Below are 7,072 nucleotides of genomic sequence, written 5' to 3' on the forward strand. Positions count from 1 at the left end.
AGAATGAATGGATAAACAACTGTTTATACTTAATGTGAAATACTATTCATTTATAGAAAGATGATAGGTATTAAATGTGTTAAATAATAAAACAGTAAATTAAGTAATTTAAAAATAAAAAAAGGCAAAATGATGAGTAAGGACATGGCTCAAGTGGTAGAATGCTGTACTAGTAAACACAAAGTCCTGGGTGCAAACCCCAGTACTGCGAATAAAAAATAAAGAAGAAAAAGCATAAAAGTGGAAGGAAGAAGAGATGAAGGCAAAATCACAGAGAACAAAGTGTTTTCCCATCAGAAATTATGTGAAGAAAGGAAAATATATCAAAGAATCTTTCTAGGGTAAGGCCATATATGTAAAACAACTATCAGAGTGCCAATAAAAATCTCTTCATTAAGAAGATTTTCATTACATTTATTCCAGGAAATCAAGAAAGTAATCAAACTAATGTGAAGAACATTAACAATCAAATATTTTTGAGAAAACCATGGCAGCACTTGAAATAAGTTTTATATCATGTATTAAATCAAAGGAAGGCTTTTCAGAAAAACTTGCCCAACTAGAAATGTTATATATCATATATAGTAAGAAACATAAAGAAGGATTTACTGAAGTAGATTTCATGGAGAAAAAATACAAAAATATACAAAAGCAAAGTGTAGGAGAAAGAAAATTAATTATAATCCTCTGCTCAGCAGTTTTCCCAGAGCATCCTTCACATCCTTGTTCCTCAGGCTATAGATGAAAGGGTTCAACATTGGAGCAACCACAGTGTACATCACTGAGGCAAGTGTGCTCCCCTGGGAAGAATGTGTCACAGAAGAACTGAGGTAAACTCCAACTGCTGTTCCATAGAACAAGGTAACCACACCAAGGTGATACCCACAGGTATATAGTGCTTTATACTTTCTCACAATGGAGGACATCCTCATTAAAGTGGAGACAATCTGAAAGTAAAAGAAGAGGATCCCAACTGTGAGAAGCACACCCAGGAGGGCAGTCATCAGATACATAAAGATTGTGTTGATGAAAGTATTGGAGCTGGCCACCTTGAGAAGTGGAGCCAGTTCACAGAAGAAATGTGGAATTTCAGTGTTTATGGAGAAGCTCAGGTATTTCATCAGTAGAATATGAATCAGGGAGATACAGAGCATGATGATACAAGACAGCAAGACCAGGAAGCCACAGAGCCAGGGGTTCATAATGACAGTGTAGTTCATAGGGTAGCAGATGGCCACAAAGCAATCATATGCCATAATAGTAAAAAATTATCCATTCCTGCAAATGTATATGAAAAGTATAACTGAGTAAGGCACTCTATGTAGGAGATGTCTTTGTTTTGTGTTTGGATGTTCACCAGCATCTTTGGGACTGTAGTTGAAATGAAACACATGTCAACAAATGACAGGTTGCAAAGAAAGAAGTACATAGGTGTGTGGAGATGGGAGTCAGAGCTAGTGGTCAGGATGATGAGCAAATTCCCAAGTGTGGTGACCAGGTACATGGACAAAAACAGCCCAAAGAGAAAGATCTGTAATTCAGGATCATCTGAGAGGCCCAAGAGGAGGAATTGCGACTGCTTTGTGTGGTTCTGTTTTCATGGAGATGGTGTCTCTCCTGAGGAGTGAGGAAAAAGCAACATTCAATGAACAGTCAATGGAAACTTCAATTATTTATTACTTTATAATATCATTCCTTAAATAAGCATATTGCATGCTATATTGATTTTTGACAATAAGTGTGGTTTATTTAGCCAAATAGCAACCCATTTTTCTGTTTCCATGTACAACCAGACATTCTTTAAGTCATCAGAAATCTCTAATTTGTCATTAACTAGTTTTAACTCTCCTTTGGAAGTCAATATATAGAAAATAGTTTTCTTTGTTATGACCCATTTAAAATGCTTAAAGCTATTTCAAATCATTGTCATGTCAATCTCACTACTTGTGCAAACCATAGCTCTGTAAAGGTGGTGAAACAAGGATATTTAATTCAGCAAATCTTCATCTATGACTTCACAATTCATAGTGATGTTTTATTTCTCTCTCTGTAGCTTATTTGTTTTCTTTCAATAATGTGGTTATTAGTGTCATGCTAATCAAATTGAAAATACTTTGTACTCAGTGGGGGGACAGTAATTGATAATTATAATTATTATTATTAGTCATGATGTTTAAAATGTTCTTTATGATATTTTGGATATGTAAACATTCCAATGCAAATTACAAATGTGTGTTTAAAAATGAGTCTCTCAAGTTAGACTCCCTAGAATATGGTTTTTCTCTACCAACAAAACATTTCTGTGTCTTGAGAAAGTTATTTAATCTCTCTTAAGTACAAGTGCCTCAGCTTTATAGCCAAAGTAGTATATTCACTGCATCATAGAATTTAATAGCAAATTTAAATGAAATGGTGTATTTTTCTACTGTGTTTCCTACTTAATACAAAAGGGAACTTCATAAATATAAAGTTATGTTTTTAACAATTCTATAAATCTGTCTTGAGTATTATTATTTAGCAATAGTCCTCTGAAACTTGGACAGTCATCATGGACTGCATACTTATGAATACAAATACAACAGGTTTTTTCATCTATTGATTGCTATAGAGCATTTCTAGCCAGGGAGCATCCATTATGGTTCTTTTTTTTTTTTTTGAATAATGCCTTCTAGTTGAATTCTCCTCAAAAGATGAAAAATCAAGTGAACTACATAGATAGGAAAAGAAAAAAGCATACCATAATTAAAATAAAATACAAGGCACATGTGAGAATATGTGTTTATGTATTCATGCCCTTGAGAGAGGTTGGATTTCAAATCATGAAAGTTGATGGTTAAAATATCAAGTTGATGAATTTGATTAAAAAACGCAAATACATATTCAAATATACATTGTCCTAGATATGTGTATGGAAAAATATTAAATTTAAAGACAAATGTTTATATTCCATAACAGGTAAATTCATTATTTCAAATGCCTGGAAAGATAACATCAATAGAAGATAGAAAAAAGTCGATGAGAACCAATTTCCTTTGTGAATGTGGTAAAGAGAGTCAAATTTGAAACAGAAATATTTGAGATAAGAAAACAAGGATAGAGCATTGTTATTCAGAATAAATTATCAATGACAAAATACTCCAAAGAATAGAGTACAAGGTTTTCCATGGTGAACATCACATTAGAGGCAGTTTGAGAGATCAGTGTGATACAGATTAGAGAATAAGGAGCACAAGGAACAGAGTCTGTGATTCCCACAGTACAGTTTCCTTTATCTTTCCTTGATATTCCCCTTACACTGGTAAATTCATGTATATTTTTGCATTTCAATTTCTGGCATGCTGCCTATCACATGGCAGGTATTGACCAAACACAAATGTTGGATGCATAATAGATATTGAAATCAAGATATCTAATATAACACAAAAGAGCAATTTTCCAATTTATCAGATGCTTGAATCAGGCACAGAATTGAATAAAATTAGATAAAATGTACTCATATCTGTTTGAAGGAATGATACAGCATTAAAAAGTAATACCAATTCGAGGAATGAAACATGTTTATAAATTTAATTCACCAACACTTGTACACTTGTAATCCTAGCTGCTTGGGAGATTGAAATTGGAAGAATCATGGTTTGAGGCCAGTCCAAGAAAACAGTTCACAAGATCCCATCACATCCAATAGTTGGGCATGGTGGAATGACTGTTCTCCCTGGTATGTGGAAGCAGAGTTTGGGAGAATTATGGTTCAGGGCAGCTTGAGGGGGAAAATGTTTTGCCAAACCCCATCTCAACAGAAAAATCTGGGTATGTTGGTACATGTCTGTCAACCCAGCTACGGTGGGAGCCCTAAAATAGGAGGATCATCATCCAGATCAACGTGGGCAAAAAGTAAGATTCAATCTCCAAAATAGCCAGAGCAAAATTGGCTGCAGGTATAGCTTAAGAGATAGAACACCTACCTAGAAACTGCAAAGCCCTGAGTTCAAAGCTCATTACCTCCAAAAATAATAATATTTATCAATAAAGCAAAATAATAACCATAAACACAATATATCAAGTACATTTGAGAAATTTTAAAAGCTATTACTGTGGATAGAAGCAAGGCCTGAATCCTGAGTCAAAGACAAACAAGGACAAATCAGTGACAAAATAAAAAATGGTTATTTTCAAACTATATCCAAGAGTAGATGTTCTATTAAAACTCCTTAAATTAAGAAACTCCAATTTTGAGTATTTGATATCTCTGGAAAATTTAAATGGATACTTGACCTGGAATGTAGCTTAATGATGCAGTGCTTGCCTAGTATGCACAAGCTTTGGGTTCAATGCCCAACACCATAAAAATATTGATTAAATATAAAGGAATTCATAATAAGAAAAAGCAAACAGTTTTTTATTCATTTTTTCATATGTGCATACATTGTTTGAGCCATTTAAGCAAACAATTTTTAGCATGGAGACTCACAAATAATTAATGGTAGCTATATTATGGGATTAAGGTATAATGATATCAACAATATTATAAAGCTAATAAAAGCTGTAGCAAAACAAATATGTCAAATATATCAATAAGTTAAATATACTAGTAAAAATAGTGACAATACACAGCAAAATGCACTGAAAAATTTTTTTGCAGTACTGGGGATTGAACTCATGGCCTTCACCTTGAGTCACTCCACCAGCCCTATCTTTGTGAAGAGTTTTTCGAGATAGGGTCTTTAGAATTATTTTTCCAGACTGGCATCAAACCGCAATCCTCCTGATATCTATCTCTTGAGTAGCTAGAGATAGATGTGTGGGCCACTGTTACCCAAATAAAACATTTTAAGAATGAGATTGGTGGGAAAAGTTAAGAAAGAGGGAAATAAATAATATTCATTTAAAAAATTTTTCCTTAATTTTTTTATTTTAAAATTTTATTTATTTGACAAATACAATTAAACATATGTATTTTGGAAAACAAGATGCCCAGTACATTGGATAATGGTTAAGTATTTAAAAATCAACACTTATATCATTATATTAGTTGGCATTCCCTGGGATACTTCACATCAGTCAAAAAGTTTTGAGGATCAAAATATATCATCACTAACCATAACTGCTATGCTTTACAAAGAGATCTTTTGAGCTTATTTCTCCTATGTAAAAGGAATTTTTAACCTTTGGTCATATTTCCCTCCCCTCAAAACACCTCTTCACTTCCAGTCTCTGGAAACCACTGCTTTGCTATTTCTATATGAGACCAATTTTTTAATATCACACATTAATAATACTATGTGGGACGTATTTAATTGTGCCTGGCTTTTTCAAATAATATGATAGTCTCCAAATACATCCATGTAAATTTAATAGGTAGCATTTCTGTCTTTTTCATGTCTAAGTACTATCCTCAATGTTCACCTGTGTCCTTTTTTAAATTCTTTTATTCACATATACATACATTGTTTGGGCCAGGGAGGAGAAATCGCCTGTCTCTTGATAGACACTTAATTTGATTCCATATGTTGACTATTGTAAATAATACTGAAATTATTGAAAGTACATGCATTTATTTTTGTTTCTTTTGGTTCTTTTGTGGGACTGGGGTTAGAGTTCAGAACTTTGTCATTATAAAACAGATGCACTACCATTTGAGCCACACCTACAGTTCATTTTTTCTGACTAGTTTGGAGATGGGATATCTCAAAGTACTTGCCTATGCTGGCCTCAACTCACAATTCTTCTAATCTCAGCCTCTCTAGTAGCTAGGATAACAGGCATGAGCCACCAGTGCCCTGCTCATATTTTCATTTTTAGTATAGTAAATAATCAGTTTCATTACAATACTTTCAGTCATATACACAATGTCTGACATTATATCACCATATGTCTTCAATCATATTCACCCACCTTCATTCTCTCTTGTCTCAGTTATGCCTCCCACTAGTTCTCCCACTCACACACAAATATTCCCCTTTACATACATTTTTATTCATTTGTTTGTAATTTTAGGCCTAGATTGTACATATGAAAGAAAGCATGTCATATTTGTCTTTTGGGGTCTGGTTTGTTTGCTTAATATGTTTCAATCAAACTTGTCACTTTTTTGCCCTTACTCACTGAGCTATGGAAGTCCTGTTCAGAAAGCCATTTCCTACATGTTTGTCTTCCAGGGTTTTTGGAATGTTTTCCTGTGCTTCATTCATGTCTCACATTAAAGTGTGTGATCCATTTAGAATTATTTTTGCAAGAAGAATGATGGAGGGGGTAAATTCAAGTATCATGTATTGGAAAAACTTTTGTGAATGTCACCCTGTATCCCCAGTACAACAAAAATATGATTATGAAAAATGAAACAAAAATAGTGATAGAGATCTCTTACAGTCCTCCTTACATAGATATCCAGGTTTCCCAACACCGTTTGCTAAAGAGGTTATCCTTTTTCTGCTGTATGATTTGACATTATTATCAACAATCAGGGAGCTGTAGCTGTATGTACGTATTTTTGGACCATCTATTCTATTCCACTGATCTATGCATCGGTTATTGTTTGAATATCATGCTTTATTTTGTTACAATGCCCCTGTAGTATAATTCAAAGTCAGAATTGTGATACTTCCAGAATTACCTTTTCTGCAAGATATTTTAACTAGTTCAGATGGTTTGTACCTCCATATGAGTTTTATGATTGAATTTTCTCTTTCTGTGAAGCATGTCATTGGAATTTTGGTGGGGATCACTTTGAAATTGTACACCACTTTCAGTAATACAGTCATAGTTATATGATTAATTCTGTCTTTCCATGAATTTGGAAGATCTTTCCATCTTCTGTTGTTTTCAATTTCTTTCTTCAATGTTTCATAGATTTCCTTGTACATGTCTTCCATGTACAATATATTACTAAATATATTTAGCTATTGTGAATGGATTATTTTCCTGTATATTTATGATTGGTACATAAAAATGCTAGTGAAATTTTTGCATGATGACTCATTGATACATTGCTGAAGCTTTTATCAGAACTAAGACATTTATGCTGGAGTTTTTAGAGTCTTTAATATTTTGGAGATTTGAATTAGTGTTTTTCAAC

General features: G+C 33.4%; 1 pseudogene; it reads right to left on the reverse strand.

The window, feature by feature from the left end:
- Positions 1-677: 677 nt before the first annotated feature.
- LOC109680690 (olfactory receptor 7D4-like) lies at positions 678-6,188 on the reverse strand (annotated as a pseudogene).
- Positions 6,189-7,072: the final 884 nt, after the last annotated feature.

The sequence above is a fragment of the Castor canadensis genome, chromosome 14, assembly GCF_047511655.1.
Source record: "Castor canadensis chromosome 14, mCasCan1.hap1v2, whole genome shotgun sequence".
NCBI classification, from domain to species: domain Eukaryota; kingdom Metazoa; phylum Chordata; class Mammalia; order Rodentia; family Castoridae; genus Castor; species Castor canadensis.